The 22248-nt window shown below is 45.2% G+C and overlaps 1 protein-coding gene across 3 annotated transcripts in view; it reads left to right on the top strand.

Moving 5' to 3' along the window:
• Window positions 1-10504, top strand: part of LOC139257131 (zinc finger protein 436-like) — a 53869-nt gene extending 43365 nt beyond the window's left edge. For all 3 annotated transcript variants that reach the window (XR_011592228.1, XR_011592229.1, XR_011592227.1), the window contains one exon: window positions 10302-10504. The gene's annotated coding sequence lies outside the window, so the exon portion shown is untranslated. The remainder of the gene's footprint in view (window positions 1-10301) is intronic.
• Window positions 10505-22248: the final 11744 nt, after the last annotated feature.

The following is a 22248-nucleotide window of genomic DNA, read 5'->3' on the forward strand; positions in this document are numbered from 1 at the left end:
AAATCCATACTCACATATCAGAAAGTGACTGGTACAGAGTAAAATGGATATTCACATAACTTTTATTCTGTACCTCTCAGTTTTTGTTAACACATTCTGTAAGCCAATAGATACAGAATAAAATACACACTTGCATTCCAGAGTCAGACAGCTATAAAGTAAAACACACATTCACATACCAGAGACTGGAAGATATGACTAATATCCACACTCCTGTACAAGAAACTGGCAGGTACTGATTAAAATATACAATCACATCCTGGAAACTAACAATTGGAGAGTAACAACAACAGACAAATACCAGAAACTGACAGGTAAAGATTAAAACCAAACTCACATTCCAAAGACTGACAGATACAGAATAAAGCCCACACTGACACCACAGAGAATGACACATACAGTCTATAACACACTCACACATGAGAAAATGACAGATACAGAGTCAAACCCACGTTCACATCCCAGAGAGCGACAGCTACAGAGTAAAATCAACAGCCACATAAAAGACACTGACCGATGCAGAGTCAAACACACGCTCACATCCCACAGCCGAACAGGTACTGATTAAAACAGACTCACACATCAGAAACTAATAGATACAGCACAAATGCAGCACTATCACAGCAGAAACTGACAGGTACAGATTAAAACCCCCTATTCATATACTAGAAACTGACAGGTACAAAATAAAACCCAACTCAGATTTGAGAAAATGAAAGTTACAGCGTACAACCCAGACTCACGTCGCAGATATTAACATACAGAGTAAAACTCACACTTTCATCCCAGAGCCTGAATGATAGAGGAAAACCACACTTGCATACCAGAAACTGACAGATACAGAGTAAAACTCACACTCTCACATCAGAGACGAACAGATACAGAGTAAAATCCACACTTGCATCACACAGACAGACAGCTATAGAGCAAAATCCACACTCCCATACCAGAGACTAAGCTATACAGAGTAAAACTTACACTTACATAAAAGACAAATAGAGATACTCACTCTCTCATATCATAAACTGACATATATAGGCTAAAATCCACTCTCGCATATCAGAAACTGGCAGGTACTGATTAAAGCCCACATTAACATACCAGAAAATGACAGATACAGAATAAAACCCCACTCGCATACCAGAGTCTGACAGATACAGAGTAAAACGCACACTCACATCCCAGAGACTGAGAATTACAGAGTTTTACCTACATTCCCATACTGGAAACAGACAGGTACATGCAAAAAAATCACACTCACATCCCAGAAACTGGCAGGTACAGAGGAAAACCCATGTTACAAATTTAGAAAATGACAAGTACAGAATAAAACTCACATAACAGAAACTGACACGTTCTGAATAAATCCCCAACCACATACGAGAAACTGACAGGTACAGGTTAATACCCACATTGACATACCAGAGACAGACAGATACAGAGTAAAATCCACACTCACATCCCGGAGACAGGCAAAAACAGAGTGGAACTCGCAGTCACATTCTAGAAGCTGACATAGTGTATAATAAAACCCACTTTCGCACACCAAAAATTGAAGAAAGAACAACACTCACGTATCAGATACTGACAGCTGGAAGAGAATAAGAAATAGAAGCAGGCCATAAGACCCCTCGAGCCTGCTCCACAATTAATTACATTCATGGCTGAACTTCACCCTGAACTCCTGCCTGATACCCATTTTCCTTGATTCCCTTTGTTCTCTGTCTTAAATATACTCATTGACTGAGTGTCTCAGACCTATGTGTATAGAATTCCAAAGATTCACATCCCTCTGAGTGAATACATTTCTCCTCATCTCAGTCCGAAGTGTCTGATCCCTTATCCTGAGACTATGACCCCTAGATCTAGACTATCCAGCAAAGGGAAACATCCTCACAGCATCTACCCTGCCAAGCCTTCTAAGATTTTTTTTTAGGTTTCAATGAGCTCAGCTCTCCTAAACTCCAGAGTGTATAGGTGCATTTCACTCAATCTCCCTATCCCAGGATTCAATGTTGCACCCCCTCTAATATCCTTCCTTGGGCAATGAGACCAAAACTGTGCCCAGTAATCCAGGTGTGGTCTCACCAAAGCCCGACATAATTGCAGCCACACTTCTTTACTCTTATACTCCAAACCCCTTGTAATAAAGGCCAACATATACTTTACCTTCCTAATTGCTTGCAGTAGCTGCAAATTAACTATATGTGATCCGTGTACAATGTCACTCAAATCCCGCTGAATAACTACATTTACTAGTCTCTCTTTTAAACATTCTGCTTTTCCATTCATATAAAAATTAACACACACTCACATCCCATAGTCTGAACAATACAGTGTAAAACCCACACTCACATCCCATAGTCTGAACTATACAGTGTAAAACCCACACTCATATCCCATAGTCTGAACAATACAGTGTAAAACACACACTCATATCCCATAGTCTGAACAATACAGTGTAAAACACACACTCACATCCCATAGTCTGAACTATACAATGTAAAACACAAACTCACATCCCATAGTCTGAACTATACAATGTAAAACCCACACTCATATCCCATAGTCTGAACAATACAGTGTAAAACACACACTCATATCCCATAGTCTGAACTCTACAGTGTAAAACACACACTCACATCCCATAGTCTGATCAATACAGTGTAAAACCCACACTCACATCCCATAGTCTGAACAATACAGTGTAAAACACACACTCACATCCCATAGTCTGAACAATACAGTGTAAAACACACACTCACATCCCATAGTCAACAATACAGTGTAAAACCCACACTCACATCCCATAGTCTGAACTATACAGTGTAAAACACACACTCACATCCCATAGTCTGAACTATACAATGTAAAACCCACACTCATATCCCATAGTCTGAACAATACAGTGTAAAACACACACTCATATCCCATAGTCTGAACTCTACAGTGTAAAACACACACTCACATCCCATAGTCTGATCAATACAGTGTAAAACCCACACTCACATCCCATAGTCTGAACAATACAGTGTAAAACACACACTCACATCCCATAGTCTGAACAATAGTGTAAAACACACACTCACATCCCATAGTCAACAATACAGTGTAAAACCCACACTCACATCCCATAGTCTGAACTATACAGTGTAAAACACACACTCACATCCCATAGTCTGAACTATACAGTGTAAAACACACACTCACATCCCATAGTCAACAATACAGTGTAAAACCCACACTCACATCCCATAGTCTGAACTGCACAGTGTAAAACCCACACTCGCATCCCATAGTCTGAACTGCACAGTGTAAAACAAACACTCACATCCCATAGTCTGAACTGCACAGTGTAAAACACACACTCACATCCCATAGTCTGAACTGCACAGTGTAAAACACACACTCACATCCCATAGTCTGAACTATACAATGTAAAACACACACTCACATCCCATAGTCTGAACTATACAGTGTAAAACACACGCTCACATCCCATAGTCTGAACTATACAGGGTGACAGATTGAGCAGAGACCGTGGCCTCTGAGCTTCCAGAACAGCCTCGAGGCTTCACTCTCCAGCATTGAAATACTTGCCTGCTCCCCCCACCCCGCCCAGTGTTTAAACCGACAGGAAGGGCCCATGCGACCTCCCCTCCACCAGCTCTGCCAGCGGCAGCCATTTCCTCTGTGCTGGGCTGATGATCGTTGAACACATCAGGGAGCGGAGATATCCCGGGCCCGAGTAAGGGAGCAAACAGCAGCCTCCTTACAGCAGTATATCACATTGGGAATGTGTCTATAAATGGGCTTTGTGTCGGGGAATCGGGGGCTGTTTGTAAGAGGCAGAGTGGAGCAGGAAGTAGTTTGGGAACATGGAGTGAGTGGGGTAAGGGAGAGGAGATATCCCGGGCTGTGTGTGTACAGTGTAAGGTAACAGAGAAAGTTAATCACCGCACTCTTTCAAATCATTGCTGCTTTCTTTCACCAAATCAGTAGTGAATGTTCCTGATTCAGTCCCAATCTCACCGTGACTGCTGTTCTTGGACATGAACAGTGGAAACACAGCCTGACAGTGAGGATGTGAGGAGTGTCACAAAGTGCATCTATTGCAGGCAGCAGGACAGAAAGTAGACATTTCAAATTTGGTAATTTTGTTTCAGTGCGTTGAGTTCTCCAGAACCATGTTGAAGATGATCGAGAGATACATTGTCACTCCCTCAGATACATCAGGATCCGGGCTCTGTGACATTCTGTTGTCTGCACAGGCACTTAACTCGGTTCAAATAGACTGAGAACAATTGTTGTACAGCCCAGGTACCTGTGGTTATAATCCAGAAAGCGATTCAGAATTTTACAGGTAGTCCTATGGGAGTGGAAAGATATACACCGCGACTGTAACAATCGGGTGATCCCATTCATGGACCAGTGCCGGATTTGTATTGTGTCTGGATGCTGATAACTTTCTGTAGAACCGTCATACACACCTGGTGTGGAAAATCTGAGTGCCGCTGTACTGCAGTGAGCTCAGACAAGGACCCTGTTTGTATCACGGTTTCCTCTCTTCACATACTTTACTTTATTATAAACATAAACATTCATTACTACTGAAGGATATCCTTATTAGGGGGAAATTGTATTAGGGAAATTGATGGGATTGAAGGCCGATAAATCCCCGGGGCCTGATAGTCTGCATCCCAGACTACTTAAGGAAGTGGCCCTAGAAATAGTAGCTGCATTGGTGATCATTTTCCAACAGTCAATTGACTCTGGATCAGTTTCTATGGACTGGAGGGTAGCTAATGTAACACCACTTTTGAAAAAAAGGAGAGAGAGAGAAAGCGGATAATTATAGACCAGTTAGCCTGACATCAGTAGTGGGGAAAATGTTGGAATCAATTATTAAGGATGAAATAGCAGCGCATTTGGAAAGCAGGCACAGGATCGGTCCAAGTCAGCATGGATTTATGAAAGGGAAATCACGCTTGACGAATCTTCTGGAATTTTTTGAGGATGTAACTAGCAGAGTGGACAAGGGAGAACCAGTGGATGTGGTGTATTTGGACTTTCAAAAGGCTTTTCACAAGGTCCCGCACAAGAGATTGGTGTTCAAAATCAAAGCACATGGTATTGGGGGTAATGTACTGACGTGGACAGAGAACTGGTTGGTAGACAGGAAGCAGAGAGTCGGGATAAACAGGTCCTTTTCAGAATGGCAGGCAGTGACTAGTGGAGTGCCGCAGGGCTCAGTGCTGGGTCCTCTGCTCTTTACAATATACATTATCGATTCAGATGAAGGAATTGAGTGTAATTTCTCCAAGTTTGCAGATTACACTAAACTGGGTGGCGGTGTGAGCTGTGAGGAGGATGCTAAGAGGCTGCAGGGTGACTTGGACAGGTTAGGTGAGTGGGCAAATGCATGGCAAATGCAGTATAATGTGGATAAATGTGAGGTTATCCATTTTGGGGGCAAAAACACGAAGGCAGAATATTATCTGAATGGCGGGAGATTAGGAAAAGGTTCATCAGTCATTGAAAGTCGGCATGCAGGTACAGTAGACGGTGAAGAAGGCAAATAGTATGTTGGCTTTCACAGTTAGTGGATTTGAGTATAGGAACAGGGAGGTCTTACTGCAGTTGTACAGGGCTTAGGTGAGGCCTCACCTGGAATATTGTGTTCAGTTTTGGTCGTCTAATCTGAGGAAGGATGTTCTTGCTATTGAGGGAGTGCAGCAAAGGTTCACCAGACTGATTCCAGGGATGGCTGTACTGACAAATGAGAAGAGACTGGATCAACTGGGCCTTTATTCACTGGAGTTTAGAAGGATGAGAGGGGATCTCATAGAAACTTAAGATTCTGACGGGACTGGACAGGTTAGATGCGGGAAGAATGTTTCCGATGTTGGGGAGGTCCAGAACCAGGGGACATAGTCTTAGGATAAGGGGTAGGCCATTTAGGACTGAGATGAGGAGAAACTTCTTCACTCAGAAAATTGTTAACCTGTGGAATTCCCTGCCGCAGAGAGTTGTTGATGCCAGTTCATTGGATATATTCAAGAGGGAGTTAGATATGGCCCTTACGGCTAAAGAGATTAAGGGGTATGGAGAGAAAGCAGGAAAAGGGTACTGAGGGAATGATCAGCCATGATCTTATTGAATGGTGGTGCAGATTCGAAGGGCCGAATGGCCTACTTTGCACCTATTTTCTATGTTTCTACTTTATTTTCTATTCTCCCCATCAGTTGTCCATATCATAACTAATATTTTTCTGGTATTATTCTCAAAGCAAAATACTTCATTGATGCAGTATAAAGGTGATATTTTTTCCACCCGGAACACAATGAAAAGTGCAGGCAGCTCCTTCTCGCATACAGTAAGTACATTATCTCTCACAGAGCGCAGAGACACAGAACTGGCCTCAATCCTATTCTCACAGGCAGCAGAAGCTGTCAGTCCAACAGTGATCCGGAGTGGCTGAGTTACATTGTGAATCTTACAGCCACAAAGAGCGGGAGGATCAAATGCTGTTTCACTATTGAAACAGACCACATTCATATACCAGATACTGAAATATACAGAATAAAACCCACACTTGCACACCAGAAACTGATAGGTATAGATTAAAACCCACACTTTTTACCAGAAACTGACAGATGCAGATTAAACCCCACACATATACCAGAAACTAACAGCTATGGGATAAAACCAAGACTCAAATACCAGAAACTGACAGGTACAGATTACTCCCCACGCTCACATATCAGAGACTGAAAGGTACATCTTAAAACCACTCTCACATATCAGAGATTGACAGGTACAGAATATCACCCACACTCACATACCAGACACTAATAGGTACAGATTAAAGCCCACAATAATAGACCAGAAATTGATAGGTACAGAGGAAACCTTACCCTCACATACCAGAAACTGACAGGTTCAGATTAAAGCCACATGTTTTTTTAACCAGAAACTGACAGGTGCAGATTAAAACCCACACTTGCATACCAGAAACGGACAGGTACAGGATAATTCCCACACTCATACCACAAACTGATACATGAGATTACCCCCACACTCATACCAGAAACTGACAGGTACAAGTTACCCACAATCATATACCAGAAACTGACGGGTACAGATTAAAACCCACACTCACATACCAGAAACTAATAGGTACAGATTAAAGCCCACAATCATATATCAGAAACTGACAGGTACAGATTAATCGCCACACTCATATACCAGAAACTGACAGATACTGAATAAAATACACATACATATTCCAGAAACTGACCGGTCCAAATTAAAACACACACTCACATACCAGAAACTGACAGGTAGAGATTAAACCCACACTCACATACCAGAGATGGGCAGGTGATAAAATACACACTCATATACCAGAAACTGAAAGATACAGAATAAAATACACAGTCGTATACCAGAAACTGGTAGGTACAAAATAAACCCCACATTCGCATACCAGAGATTGAAACGTATAGAATAAAATACACACTCACACGTCATAAACTGACAGTTACAGAAAAAATACACAGTCACATACCAGAGACTGACAGGTATTGATTAAACCTCACATTCACAAAGAAACAGAGCAACATAGAAAATAGGTGCAGGAGTAGGCCATTTGGCCCTTCGAGCCTGCACCATCATTCAATAAGATCATGGCTGATCATTCCCTCAGTACCCCTTTCCTGCTTTCTCTCCATACCCCTTGATCCCTTTTAGCCGTAAAGGCCATATTTAACTCCCTCTTGAATATATCCAATGAACTGGCATCAACAACTCTCTGCGGTAGGGAATTCCACAGGTTAACAACTCTCTGAGTGAAGAAGTTTCTCCTCATCTCAGTCCTAAATGGCTTACCCCTTATCCTTAGACTATGTCCCCTAGTTCTGGACTTCCCCAACAATCAGGAACATTCTTCCAGCATCTAACCTGTCCAATCCCGTCAGAATTTTATATGTTTCTATGAGATCCCCTCTCATCCTTCTAAACTCCAGTGAATACAGACCCAATCGATCCACTCTTTCCTCATATGTCAGTCCTGCCATCCCGGGAATCAGTCTGGTGAACCTTCGTTGCACTCCCTCAGTAGCAAGAACGTCCTTCCTCAGATTAGGAGACCAAAACTGTACACAATATTCCAGGTGAGGCCTCAGTAAGGCCAGGTACAACTGCAGTAAGACCTCCATGCTCCTGTACTCAAATCCCTTAGCTATGAAGGCCAACATACCATTTGCCTTCTTCACCGCTTGCTGTACCTGCATGCCAACTTTCAATGACTGATGTACTATGACACCCACGTCTCATTGCACCTCCCCTTTTCCTAATCTGCTGCCATTCAGATAATATTCTGCCTTCCTGTTTTTGCCACCAAAGTGGAGAACATCACATTTATCCACATTATACTACATCTACCATGCGTTTGCCCACTCACCTAACCTGTCCAAGACACCCTGCAGCCTCTTAGCGTCCTCCTCACAGCTCACACCGCCACCCAGCTTACTGTCATCTGCAAACTTGGAGATATTACACTCAATTCATTCATCTAAATCATTAATGTATATTGTAAAGAGCTGGGGTCCCAGCACTGAACCTTGCGGCACCCCACTATTCACTGCCTCCCATTCTGAAAAGGACCAGTTTATCCTGACATTCTGCTTCCTGTCTGTCAACCATTTCTCTATCCACATCAGTACGTTACCCCCAATACCATGTGCTTTAATTTTGCACACCAATGTTTTGTGTGGGACCTTGTCAAAAGCCTTTTGAAACTCCAAATACACCACATCCACTGGTTCTCCCTTGTCAACTCTACCAGTTACATCCTCAAAAAATTCTAGAAGATTTGTCAAGCATGATTTCCCTTTCATAAATCCATGCTGACTTGGACCGATCCTGTCACTGCTTTCCAAATGCGCTGCTACTTCATCTTTAATAATTGATTCCAACTTTTTCCCCACTACTGATGTCAGGCTAACCGGCCTATAATTACCCATTTTCTCTCTCCCTCCTTTCTTAAAAAGTGGTGTTACATTAGCTACCCTCCAGTCCATAGGAACTGATCCAGAGTCGATAGACTGTTGGAAAATGATCATCAATGTATCCACTATTTCTAAGGGCTACTTCCTTATGTACCCTGGGATGCAGACTATGAGGCCCCGGGGATTTATTGGCCTTCAATCCCATCAATTTCCCTGGCACAATTTCCCGCCTAATAAGGATTTTCTTCAGTTCCTCCTTCTCACTAGACCCTCGGTCCGCTAGTATTTCCGGAAGGTTATTTGTGTCTTCCTTCATGAAAACAGAATCAAAGTATTTGTTTAACTAGTCCACCATTTCTTTGTTCCCCATTATAAATTCACCTGAATCTGTCTGCAAGGGACCTACGTTTGTCTTCATACCAAAAACTGACAGGTGCAGATTAACCCCACACTCACATACCAGAGACAAACAGGTACAGAATAAACTCCACACTCAAATACTAGGGAGTGACAGGTACAGATTAAAACCCACAATCACATAACCGAAACTGAGAGTTAGAGAGTGACCCCCACAATCATAGACCATTAGCTGACAGGTACAGATTAAACGCCATACTCATATACCAGAGATAGATAGGTACAGAATAAAATACACACTCAAATACCAGAATCTGACACCATCAGTTCCCAGGAGATCCAGACCGCCGTGCGCCTGCTGCTCCCCGGGGAGCTGGCCAAGCACGCCGTGTCGGAAGGGACAAAGGCGGTGACCAAGTTCACCAGCTCCAAGTAAAATTCCATGCTGTTCTGAGAGAACAAACCCCAACGGCTCTTTTAAGAGCCACCCACAACCTCTCTGAAAGAGCTGCACAAGTGCATCACCCTTTAAACTCAATTTACTGTAATTATTTCCTGAACATATGTGTTTGAGAACCTTTGCAGTTCCTACTGTGGATTTAGTTTCGAATTCTCATAATTCTCACTGTCTGGTTTGACGTTAGGGCCGCTGCTGAATTTCCCGCCATTCAAGCTACAAACACGGTTCCTGGTCGCTCTTTCCCATTTACTGCGCCTGGCAAGGAATTGGGAGCTTGTTCAGGGGATGAGACTCAGATTTCAGTCACCTCATTCTCTTGCAAGCCCCTTTCAAGTTTATTTTTTTATTCCTGTTGCGTGTCAATCTGTTTATTAACCCGAGACTCCCCGCAGTGTAACAAACCAGAATGGGAGTTCGTACACAGACCAGAACATGAGCAGTTTGAACACTCTGTCCCTCTTCTCTTTTCCCAGTTCTGGTCTCACTCCCGCCTGTGCGGAGGATCGATCCGTGGTTTGTGATTCTCAACTTTTACAGTTTGAGCTGGAATGTGTCCCGTTACAGAATCAGTGGAGATTGATTGCCATCCATTACAGACAGTTTGAAAGTGAACGCGAATTTAATCCTGATTATAACAGCCTGGAATTTGTAAGGGAAATATGGAATAAAATAAAAGGAAATAAAACCTATTTGTAAATCTTTGGCTAATGGTGAATTTATTAACATAATCCGCACTTTAAAAAATTATTGGTGGGGTTTTTGAAATTAAAAATTGTTCGAGGTGTGACTGTTGAGGACAGGAATTTCCGCCCTCGTTTCATTGGTGGGCTCAACAGACAATGGGTAAGGCGAGAGATTAACATTCAGCGGTGATTTCAGTAAAGAATCACCATGACTGGAAAAGGTAAAGGAGGCAAAGGACTGGGTAAAGGTGGAGCCAAGCGACACCGTAAAGTGCTCCGTGATAACATCCAGGGCATCACCAAACCAGCCATCCGCCGCCTGGCTTCCCGTGGCGGTGTCAAGCGGATCTCGGGCCTGATCTACGAGGAGACCCGCGGGGTGCTGAAGGTTTTCCTGGAGAATGTGATCAGGGATGCGGTCACCTACACTGAGCACGCCAATCGCAAGACGGTCACTGCCATGGATGTGGTGTACGCTCTGAAACGGCAAGGCCGCACACTCTATGGATTCGGCGGCTGAATAACGTGACCCTTTCCCCCAAGCACAACACAAAGGCTCTTCTCAGAGCCACCCACCGCCTCACAGAGAGAGCAGCGACCTGGGGAACGGGGGCGAGATAGTTGATTTACATTTTGTTCTGTATAGATATGTTTTTTGCCAAGATCTATATCATGGCGTTAGGTGTTTTAAATCAGCATATACATAATGGACGGAATGTCCTTTTAGTGTTCGAATCATAGACATTTACGGGGCATTCCAGATGAAGGTAATACTGAAACACCTAATGTAGTTAGAACATAATAAATAGGAGCAGGTGTAGGCCATACGACAGTGCCGGGAAGCCACTTGGGACCTTGTCCATAATTTAATACAAATACAGGATCATTGATTTCAATCTCACGTGACACATTTGTGCCATCATGGTATGCACTTTGTTGAAGCCGCCTGCTCTCTACCTGTTCCTGTAGATCAGGATGAACTGACGAGAGCCTTGTCTTAAGTGCTCTTTTCATGAGCAGTTCAGCAGGTGGGATCCCAGTGAGTGAGTGTGGTCTCGTGCAGTAGGTAAGTAGGACTCGGGATAGGTGAGTTGGCAGTGAGCCTTCAGTTACCCTCTTCAAATCTTGCTTGATGGTTTGCACTGCTTCTCTACCTGACCATTGGACGCTGGTTTAAACGGGGCAAATGTGACATGTTTGATCCCGTTACGGGTAATGAATTCTTTGAACTCAGCGCTGGTAAAACATGGCCCGTTTTCGCGCACCAGGACATCGGGTAGGCCGTGTGTGGCAAACATGGCCCGCAGGCTTTCAGTAGTGGCAGTGAACGTGCTAGCCAACATTATCTCACATTCAATCCACTTGGAATACGCGTCTACAACCACAAGGAACATTTTACCCAAGAACGGGCCTGCATAGTCGATGTGTACCCTACACCACGGTTTGGAGGGCCAAGACCATAAACTTAGCAGCGCTTCCCTGGGTGCATTGCTTAACTGCGAGCATGTATTACATCTGTGAATACAGGACTCTAAGTCCGCATCAATACCGGGCCACCACACATCGGATCTGGCTATCATTACGATGCCGAGGTGGGTACTATGGAGGTCATTGATGAAGGTATCTCTGTCCTTCTTGGGGACCACTACTCATTTGTCCCTGCCTGTATAGACATTTCATCTTTGCACTGCTGGAATGGCTTTATCTCTTCCTGCATTTCAACTGGGGCACTGGACCAGCTCCCATGAAGCACAAAGCTTTTGACTAGAGATAATAAGGGGTCCTTGCTTGTCCAGGTTTTGATCTGCTGGGCAGTGAAGGGTGATTGCTCACTCTCAAATGCTTTCATAACCATGGCTAGATCTGTGGGCTGCGCCATTTCCACCCCCGTGGTGGGCAATGGCAGCCTACTGAAACCATCGGCGCAGTTTTCTGTGTCTGGCCTGTGGCGGATGGCTTAGTTGTATGCGGACAACGTGAGCGCCCATCTCTGGATGCGGGCTGATGTGTCAGTATTTATCCCTTTACTCTCGGAGAATAAGGATATAAGTGGCTTATGGTCAGTTTCCAATTCGAATTTTAGCCCAAACAGATATTGATTCATTTTCTTTACCTCATTGACACACCCTAACGCTTCTTTCTCAATCAAGCTGTAGGCTCTCTCAGCCTTAGACAGACTCCTGGATGCATAAGCAACCAGTTGCAGTTTCCCGATTGTTGCAATATATGCCCGACACCATATGACGACGCATCACATGCTAGTACCAAACGCTTACATGGATCATACAACACAAGCAATTTGTTTGAGCATAACAATTTTCTCGCTTTTACAAAGGCATTTTCTTAGCTTTTACCCCAAACCCATTCGTCCCCTTTTCATAGTAAGACATGCAGTGGTTCTAACAGTGCTGAGACCCGGTAAGAAGTTACAAAAGTAGTTCAGGAGTCCCAGAAACGACCACAGCTCTATCACGTTCTGTGGCCTCGGTGCATTATCGATTGCCTCCGTCTTCGCATTGGTGGGCCTGATGCCATCGGCCGCAATCCTCCTTCCCAGGAACTCGACTTCAGGTGCCAGGAAAACACACTTCGACCATTTTAACCTGAGCCCCACGCGGTTGAGTCGACTGAGAAGCTCCTCCAGGTTCTGCAGATGCTCGACTGTGTTCCACCCGGTGACCAAGATGTCGTCCTGGAAGACCACGGTGTGTGGGACCAACTTCAGTAAACTTTCCATGTTTCTCTGGAATATCGCCACCGCTGATTGGATTCCAAACGGGCATCTGTTATAAACAAAAAGACCTTTGTGTGTGTTGATGCAGGTGAGGGCGTTTGATGATTTCTTCAGTTCCTGCGTCATGTAGGCTGAAGTCAGATCCAGCTTTGTGAACGTCTTTCCTCCTGCCAGCGTTGCAACAAGGTCATCAGCCTTTGGTAGTGGGTATTGGTCCTGCAGGGAGAAACGATTGTTAGTTACTTTGTAGTCGCCTCAGATTTTGACTGTGCCATCTCCCTTGAGGACTGAGACGATAGGACTGGCCCATTCATTAAACTCGATCGGTGAAATGATGCCCTCTCCTTGCAGCTGATCTAGCTTGATCTCTACCCTTACTCTCATCATGTACGGTACTGCTATCGCCTTGTGGTGGATGGATCATGCCCCCGGAATTAGATGGATCTGCACTTTTGCTCCTTGGAATTTCCTGATGCCTGATTCGAACAGCAAAGGAAATTTGTTTAAGACCAGAGCACACGAAGTGTCATCAGCGGGCGATAGCGCTCAGACGTCATCCCAGTTCCAGTGTATCTTTCCCAGCCAGCTCCTGCCGAGCAGCGTGGGACCATCGCTCGGTACCACCCAGAGTGGTAGTTTGTGCACCGCTCCATCGTAGGAGACCTTTATGGTAGCACTGCCGATTACAGGGATCAGTTCTTTCGTGTAAGTTCTTAGTTTCTTATGAACTGGAGTTAAGACTGGCCTTGAGGCCTTGTTGCACCACAACATTTCGAAAGTATTTTTGCCCATGATGGACTGGCTTGCACCTGTGTCCAGCTCCATTAACACCGGGTGTCCATTTAATTCAACATTCTGCATTATCGGGAGACAATTCGTGGTGAATGTCTGCACTCCATGTACCTCTGTCTCCTCGATCTGAGGCTCTGGTTCGTCGTGATCCTCTGTGGATCTGTCCTCTTCTGCAACATGGTGGTTTTAGGTTTAATATTCTTTGCAGCTCACCTGCACAGTCGTTGGAGGTGTCCCATTGTTCCACAACCCTTGCAAATGTACTCTTTGAATCGGCATGAATGGAAACAATGATCACCCCCGCAGCGTCAACAAGGTGTTAATGGCCTTGCATTCATCACCCTTGATGGCAGACTCTGAGACATCTGCAGGTATGTGTGACCTGCCCTTTGCATTATGATTCAAAAACAACATCACTTTGTTCACAGTACTTGTAGCAGCACTTGTGTGCTGAGAGATTTGCTTCATATTGTCACTGGTGGCAATGAATGCCTGGGCTATCGCTATGGCCTTACTCAAGGTTGGGGTCTCTACAGTCAAAAGTTTGCGAAGTATGGTTTCGTGGCCAATGCCAAGTACGAAAAAGTCTCTGAGCATGTGCTCCAAATGTTCTTCAAATTCGCGATATCCTGTAAGGCATCTTAGCTTGGTGACATAACTCGCCACTTACTGGCCGTCAGACCTTTTGTAGGTGCAGAACCGGTACCTCGCCATCAGAATGCTTTCCTTCGGGTTCAAATGCTCTCAGACAAGTGTGCACAAATCATGGTATGATTTCTCTGTGGGTTTTGCTGGAGTGAGCAGTTTCTTCATGAGGACATACGTTGGTGCCCCACAGACAGTGAGGAGGATCGCCCTTCATTTGGCAATGCTTTCTTCCCCATCTAACTCATTGGCCACAAAGTATTGGTCGAGTCGTTCCACAAAAGTTTCCCAATCATCTCCCTCCGAGAATTTCTCCAGGATGCACACTGTTCTCTACATATTTGGGTTCGCTATCTGTATCTCATTGCCAGTTGTAGTAGATGGAGAACGAGTCAGACTGAACACTGAGCTCAAAGTAAAGTGTGACCGTAGTCTTTTGTTGCAAGTCTCCAGAGTGCCTCTCCAACCTGTGAAGCCTCCTTAAATATCTGTGCTCCCTTGGGACTCCAGGGGATGAGCCCTTTGGTGGGTGTACAGAGTAAATACAAGTATACATAAATAACAGTAAAGAGTTGGGGTCCCAGCACTGATCCCTGCGGCACCCCACTGGTTACTGATTGCCAACCTGAGAATGAACCATTTATCCCGACTCTCTGGTTTCTGTTCGTTAACCAATCCCCTATCCATGCTAATATATTACCCCCAACCCTGTGAACTTTTGTCTTGTGCAGTAACCTTTTAGGTGGCGCCTTGTCAAATGCCTTCTGGAAGTCCAAATACACTACATCCACTGGTTCCTCTTTATCCACCCTGTTCATTACATCCTCAAAGAATTCCAGCAAATTTGTCAAACATGACTTCCCCTTCATAAATCCATGCTGTTACATTCATGTTGCAGCAGTGACAGATAAGAAAGGTGTTGAATTAATCGATGGGTGGAAGCTAGCATCAGGGCGGAAGGACAGTGAGGGGCTCTTGCCTTCACAGAAGGACTCCCATGTCCTGATCAGAAGTGACCCTCAGGCAATCTCGGTTACAAACCGGTCAATGACTCGAACATGTAGAAATGTAGATCGACAAACACAGCTGTTCAGATTATTGAATATATACAGGAAAAAACGTGAGTGAACCTTCCTCATAAGTCCGGCCATCATTAACCATTTTTGCCTGAGAGCAGAATAGAAACATAAAGAACAGATTATAAATCGGGAGGGGATGTCATTGATGACCTTATTCAAGAATTTGAGAATTTGGCGAGCAATAAATCTGATTGGATGTTTAAAGATACCAATCAGAGAGATACAGAACAATGGAAATTGACAACGCGGCCAATGAACCAATCACAGTCATTGCCTTCACCCATCCCTCATTCGCTGTGGGCGGAGTGTGGGGCTGCCTATATAATGCGAGCCCGGAGCAGAATTTCCTTCATATCTGTACCTGACTGAACAAGACGATGCCTGAGGAAAAGAAACCAGCTTCGAAAAAGGGTGCCAAGAAAGTAATCAAGAAAACATCACCGAAGGGTGGTAAGAAGCGCCGAAAGTCGAGGAAGGAGAGTTACTCCATTTACATCTACAAAGTGATGAAGCAGGTTCACCCCGACACCGGCATCTCCTCCAAGGCCATGGGCATCATGAACTCGTTTGTGAACGATATTTTCGAGCGCATCGCGGGTGAGGCTTCCCGCCTGGCCCATTACAACAAGCGTCGCACCATCAGCTCCCGGGAGATCCAGACCGCCGTGCGCCTGCTGCTGCCCGGGGAGCTGGCCAAGCACGCCGTATCGGAAGGGACAAAGGCGGTGACCAAGTACACCAGCTCCAAGTAAAACTCCACGCTGTCCTGACGGAACAAAATCCCAAACACAACGGCTCTTTTAAGAGCCACCCACAACATCATTGAAAGAGCTGCACAAACACATCACCCTTTAGACTGAATTTACAGTAATTATTTCCCGAACAATTGTGTTTGAGAACCTTTACAATTCCAGCTGTAGATTTAGTTTTGAATTCTCATAAGCAGCTTCACTGATGGATTCGACCTTGGCGTCGCTGGAATTTCCCGCAGTGAGTAAACTACAAACACGGTCCCTGGTCGCTTTCCCTTTGCTCTCAGACCCGTTCATTCACAGAGCCTGCCGACGAATTTATTTTGGGAGGGCGGAGAAACTCCGATTTCAGTCACACGTTTTCACTCAAGCCCTTTTCACGTTTTGTTTTTATTTCGTTGCGGCTCAGTCCGTTTATTAACCCGAGACTCCCCGCAGTGTAACAACCCAGAATGGGAGTTCTTAGAGACTAGAACAGGGCAGTTTGAACACTCTGTCCCTCTTCTATTTTTACAGAATGACTCTCAGTTCAAGTCTCACTCCTACAGCAGCTCCTATGAAAAAAAGTTCACTTTTACAACGATGGAGCTGGAATGTGTCCCGTTACAGAATCAGTGGGGACTGAGTCCCGCCCGTTACAGACAGTTTGAACCTGAAGCCGAATTTAATACTGATTGTAAGAGGCTGAAATTTGCAAGGGAAACATTGAATCAGACAAAAGGAAACAAAAAGTGTTTTGAAGTATTTGACTAACGCTTAAGTTACTAACATAATTATTGGCGGGATTTTTGAATTTAAAAAATCGTTCGGTTCTGACTTTGAGAACCAATAATTTTCGCCCTACTTTCATTGGTGGACTAAAGAGGCTGTGATTGGTCATCGGAAACGACCAATGAAATTCACCACAGAGTGACCAATCACAAGTTCGCTCCCTGCATCGCTCCAGAATGTATAAGAAGGGCAGATGTAGGAGGAGTTTCTCATTCTTTCTCTGAGCTTGTGGATTGTGGAAATGTCTGGAAGAGGAAAAACCAGCGGTAAAGCTCGGGCCAAGGCCAAGTCTCGCTCCTCCCGGGCCGGACTGCAGTTCCCTGTGGGCCGTGTTCACAGGCTCCTGCGTAAGGGGAACTACGCTGAGCGTGTGGGTGCCGGAGCCCCGGTCTACATGGCTGCTGTGCTCGAGTATCTGACCGCTGAAATCCTGGAGCTGGCTGGCAACGCGGCCCGTGACAACAAGAAGACCCGCATCATCCCCAGACACCTGCAGCTGGCCATCCGCAACGACGAGGAGCTCAACAAGCTGCTGGGAAAGGTGACCATCGCTCAGGGCGGGGTGCTGCCTAATATCCAGGCTGTGCTGCTGCCCAAGAAAACCACCACTTCGTCCAAGACCAAGTAAAGCGGACAAGATTTAAACTAATAACCCAAAGGCTCTTTTCAGAGCCACTCACAGTATCTGAAAGGGCATCTTACTGTCTTAATGGAGACCTTGAGTTCAGGTACCAATAAATTGGCCTATTTCAGACCTGTATGCGGGAATTTTCAGTTCCTGGTATCTGCATTATGGTTTTCTGCTCACACAAACTGTTTTGTTAGTAGCTAATAATTAAACTACAGTTGTCAGAGACTCAAAAATTGTATAAATACCGCAACTGGTTCCCTAAATATTATTTAGTCTATCAATGAAAACTGTATGAAGAGAATCGGCGGTTATTAAAAGGGCCTAGTTTAATTCTGATCTGGTTTGAGAGTTTGATGCTGGTTCTGTTCCCGGGATCTCCGGGCTGTTTATTTTTCTCCTTAGCCGGTCAGTTTAGGCCTACACTGAGCAGCCAAGTGCAAGACGGTCACTGCCATGGATGTGGTGTACACTCTGAAACGGCAGGGCCGCACTTTCTATGGATTCAACGCGACCCTCTTCCCCCAAGCACAAAGCAAAGGCTCTTCGAAGTGCCACCCACCGCCTCACAGGGAGTGGAGATGGGGGGAGGAGGGAGGTATAGTTGATTTACATTTTGTTCTGTTTCGATAGATATTTTTCGCCAAGGTCTCTATGTTTTAAATCAGCAAATGCACGATGGACGGAATGTCCTTTGTTTCAGAATTATAGACATCTATCATCGAAGCTTACAGCACGGAAGGAGGCCACTTCGGCCCATCGTGTCCGTGCCGGCCAACAAAAGGCTATCCAGCCGAATCCCACTTTCCAGCTCTAGGTCCGTAACCCTGCAGGTTACGGCACTTCAAGTGCACGTCCAAGTAGTTGTAAATATGGTAAGGTTTTCTGCCTCTACCACCCTTTCAGGCAGTGAGTTCCAGACCCCCACCACCCTCTGAGTGAAGAAATTTCCCCTCTAAACCTTTTGCCAATTACTTTAAATTTATGTCCCCTGTGCTAAGGGAAATAGGCGGTTTACGGCACAGAAGGTACGACATATTCCAGGTGAAGGTAACACTGAAACAACTAATATAGTTACCGCAGTGACAGATAAGAAAGGTGTTGAATTAAATGGTAGGAGGAAGGCAGCATCAGGGCGGATGGACAGTGAGGGTCTTTTGCCCTCACAGAAGGACTTCCAAGTCCTGACCAGAAGTGACCCTCAGGCAATCTCGGTTACAAACCGGTCAATGTCTGTCGAACATGTAGACATCTAGATCGATAAAGAACAGAATATGGCTCGGGAGGGGATGTAACTGATGACCTAATTTAAGAATTTGAGATTGTGGCGAGCAGTAAATCTGATTGGTCTCTTTAAACATCCAATCAGAGAATTACAGAACAATGGCAATTGACAACGCAGCGAATGAACCAATCACAATCGTTGCCTTCACCCATCCCTCATTAGCATAGGGCTGTGGGCGGAGTGTGGGGCTGCCGATATAATGCGAGCTCCGAGCTGAGTTTACGTCATGTCTGGGTTGGATTGAACAAGACGATGCCTGAAGAGAAGAAATCAGTTACTGCCAAGAAAGGCGCCAAGAAAGTGATCAAGAAAACGGCACCGAAGGGCGGCAAGAAGCGCAGAAAGTCGAGGAAGGAGAGTTACTCCATCTACATCTACAAAGTGATGAAGCAGGTTCACCCCGACACCGGCATCTCCTCCAAGGCCATGGGCATCATGAACTCGTTTGTGAACGATATTTTCGAGCGCATCGCGGGTGAGGCTTCCCGCCTGGCCCATTACAACAAGCGCTGCACCATCAGTTCCCGGGAGATCCAGACCGCCGTGCGCCTGCTGTTGCCTGGGGAGCTGGCCAAGCACGCTGTGTCGGAAGGGACAAAGGCGGTCACCAAGTACACCAGCTCCAAGTAAAGCTCCACGCTGTTCTGACGGAACAAACCCCAAACACAACGGCTCTTTTAAGAGCCACCCACAACTTCTCTGAAAGAGCTGCACAAACGCGTCATCCTTTAACCTCAATTTACTGCAGTTATTTCCTGAGTAAGTGTTTTTGACAACATTTAAAGATCCAGGGTAGATTTAGATACGAATTTTCAGATAATCGGTTTTACTGTCCGGTTCAGCCTTAGCTTCGTTGATGAATTTCCCTCCCATTAAACTATAAACACTCCCTGGTCGCCTGCCGACGAATTATGGTCTTGTTTTAAGGGGGGAGACTCAGGCTTTATTCACCTCATTCTCTCAAGCCCTTTTCAATAAAAAAAATTCTAGTTAGTCAACCCGCTTATTACCCGGGGCCTGCGTGTGCAACAACCCAGAATGGGAGTTCTTACAGAGACCAGAACGGGGCAGTTTGAACACTCTGTCCCTCTTCTCTTTTCACAGAAGGACTCCCAGTTCTGGTCTCACTCCCACCTGTGCGGAGGATCGATCCATGATCTGTGATTCCCAAATTGTACAAAGATTGAGCTGGAATGTGTCCCGTTACAGAATGTTTGAAAGTGAACCATAATTTAATCCTGATTGTAACATCCTGGAATTTGGAAGACAATATGGAATAAAATGTGTTTGGAAATCTTTGGCTAATGATGAATTTATTAACATAATCCGCATTGTAAAAATTATTGGCGGGGTTTTTGAAATTGAAGATTCGTTGGATGTCGAACAATAATTTTCGCCTTCTTTTCATTGGCGGGCTAAACAGATGGTGATTGGTCATCGGAAAAGACCAATGAAATGTACCGCAGAGCGACCAATCACAAGTTCACTCCCTGCATCCGTCCAGAATGTATAAGAAGAGCAGATGAGGGAGGAGTTTCGCATTCTTTCTCTGAACCTGTGGATTGTCTGGAAGAGGAAAAACCGACGGTAAAGCTCGGGCCAAGGCCAAGTCTCGTTCCTCCCGGGCCGGACTGTAGTTCCCTGTGGGCCGTGTTCATAGACTCCTGTGAAATGGGAACTATGCTGAGCGTGTGGGTGCCGGAGTCCCGGTCTTACATGGCTGCTGTGCTCGAGTATCTGACCGCTGAAATCCTGGAGCTGGCCGGCAACGCGGCCCGCGACAACAAGAAGATCCGCAACATCCCCAGGCACCTGCAGCTGGCCATCCGCAACGACGAGGAGCTCAATAAGCTGCTGGGAAAGGTGACCATTGCTCAAGGCGGGGTGCTGCCTAATATTCAGGCTGTGTTGCTGCCCAAGAAAACCACCACTTCGTCCAAGACCAAGTAAAGCGGACAAGATTTAATCTAATAACCAAAGGCTCTTTTCAGAGACATTCACAGTATCTGTAGAAGAGCTGCTTACTGACTTAATGGAGTGAGAGCCCTTGAATTCATGTACCGATAGATTGGCTTATTTCAGACATGTAAACGTAGAAAATAGGTGCAGGAGTAGACCATTCGGCCCTTAGAGCCTGCACCACCATTCAATAAGATCATGGCTGATCTTTCACCTCAGTACCCCTTTCTCTCCATACCCCTTGATCTCCTTTAGCCATAAGGGCCACATCTAACTCCCTCTTGAATATATCCAACGAACTGGCATCAACAACTCTCTGCGGTAGGGAATTCCACAGGTTCACAACTCTGAGTGAAGAAGTTTCTCCTCATCTCAGTCCTAAATGGCTTACCCCTTATCCGTATGCGAGAGTTTTCAGTTACGGTTCTCTACTCACACATACACTCTTCCAGTTAACAGCGAATAACTGAACTACAGTTGTCACTCAACAATTGTATGAATACCGCCACCGGTTCCTTAAATATTATTTAATGTGTCTGAAAACTAGAGAGTCGGCGATGATGAATTAATATAGTAATGAAAGGGCCTAGTTTAATTCTTGTCTGGTTTGAGATAGTTTGAATGCTGTTTTTGTTCTCGGGAGCTCCGGCCGTTCCGGCTGTGTATTTATCTGCTAAGCCAGTCAGTTTACACTGCACTGCATCAGCGAGCGATATACACATACAGGACCCGGATCCATTGCAGTGCTTCCCAGATCTGCCTGCCCCCATTCTCCGGCAACACCGAATGGGGAAATCTGTGCTCTGCCCCGGGGAACTCGAGGTCAGAGCGACGCAAAGCCGATGTCAGTTTCTGAAAATATTAAAGGGCTCATTAGTTTATATTAGTCAAAGCTCATGTGAACCGAGCTGGTATATGAACACACGATCAGTAATCAATACCACACCCTCTGCCCGTCCCTACAATGGGTTAATGAACAACACGAAGCTCTGGTTACAGGAGATCGCAGCTCTTTCCTTTGTTGATTTGGTGGCTCTGAAAAGAGTTGTTGTTTCACTTGGTGCTGAAGCTCCGAGCCGAGGCAGGGGGTGT

This window comes from Pristiophorus japonicus, unplaced genomic scaffold, assembly GCF_044704955.1.
Source record: "Pristiophorus japonicus isolate sPriJap1 unplaced genomic scaffold, sPriJap1.hap1 HAP1_SCAFFOLD_806, whole genome shotgun sequence".
In the NCBI taxonomy this organism is placed as follows: domain Eukaryota; kingdom Metazoa; phylum Chordata; class Chondrichthyes; family Pristiophoridae; genus Pristiophorus; species Pristiophorus japonicus.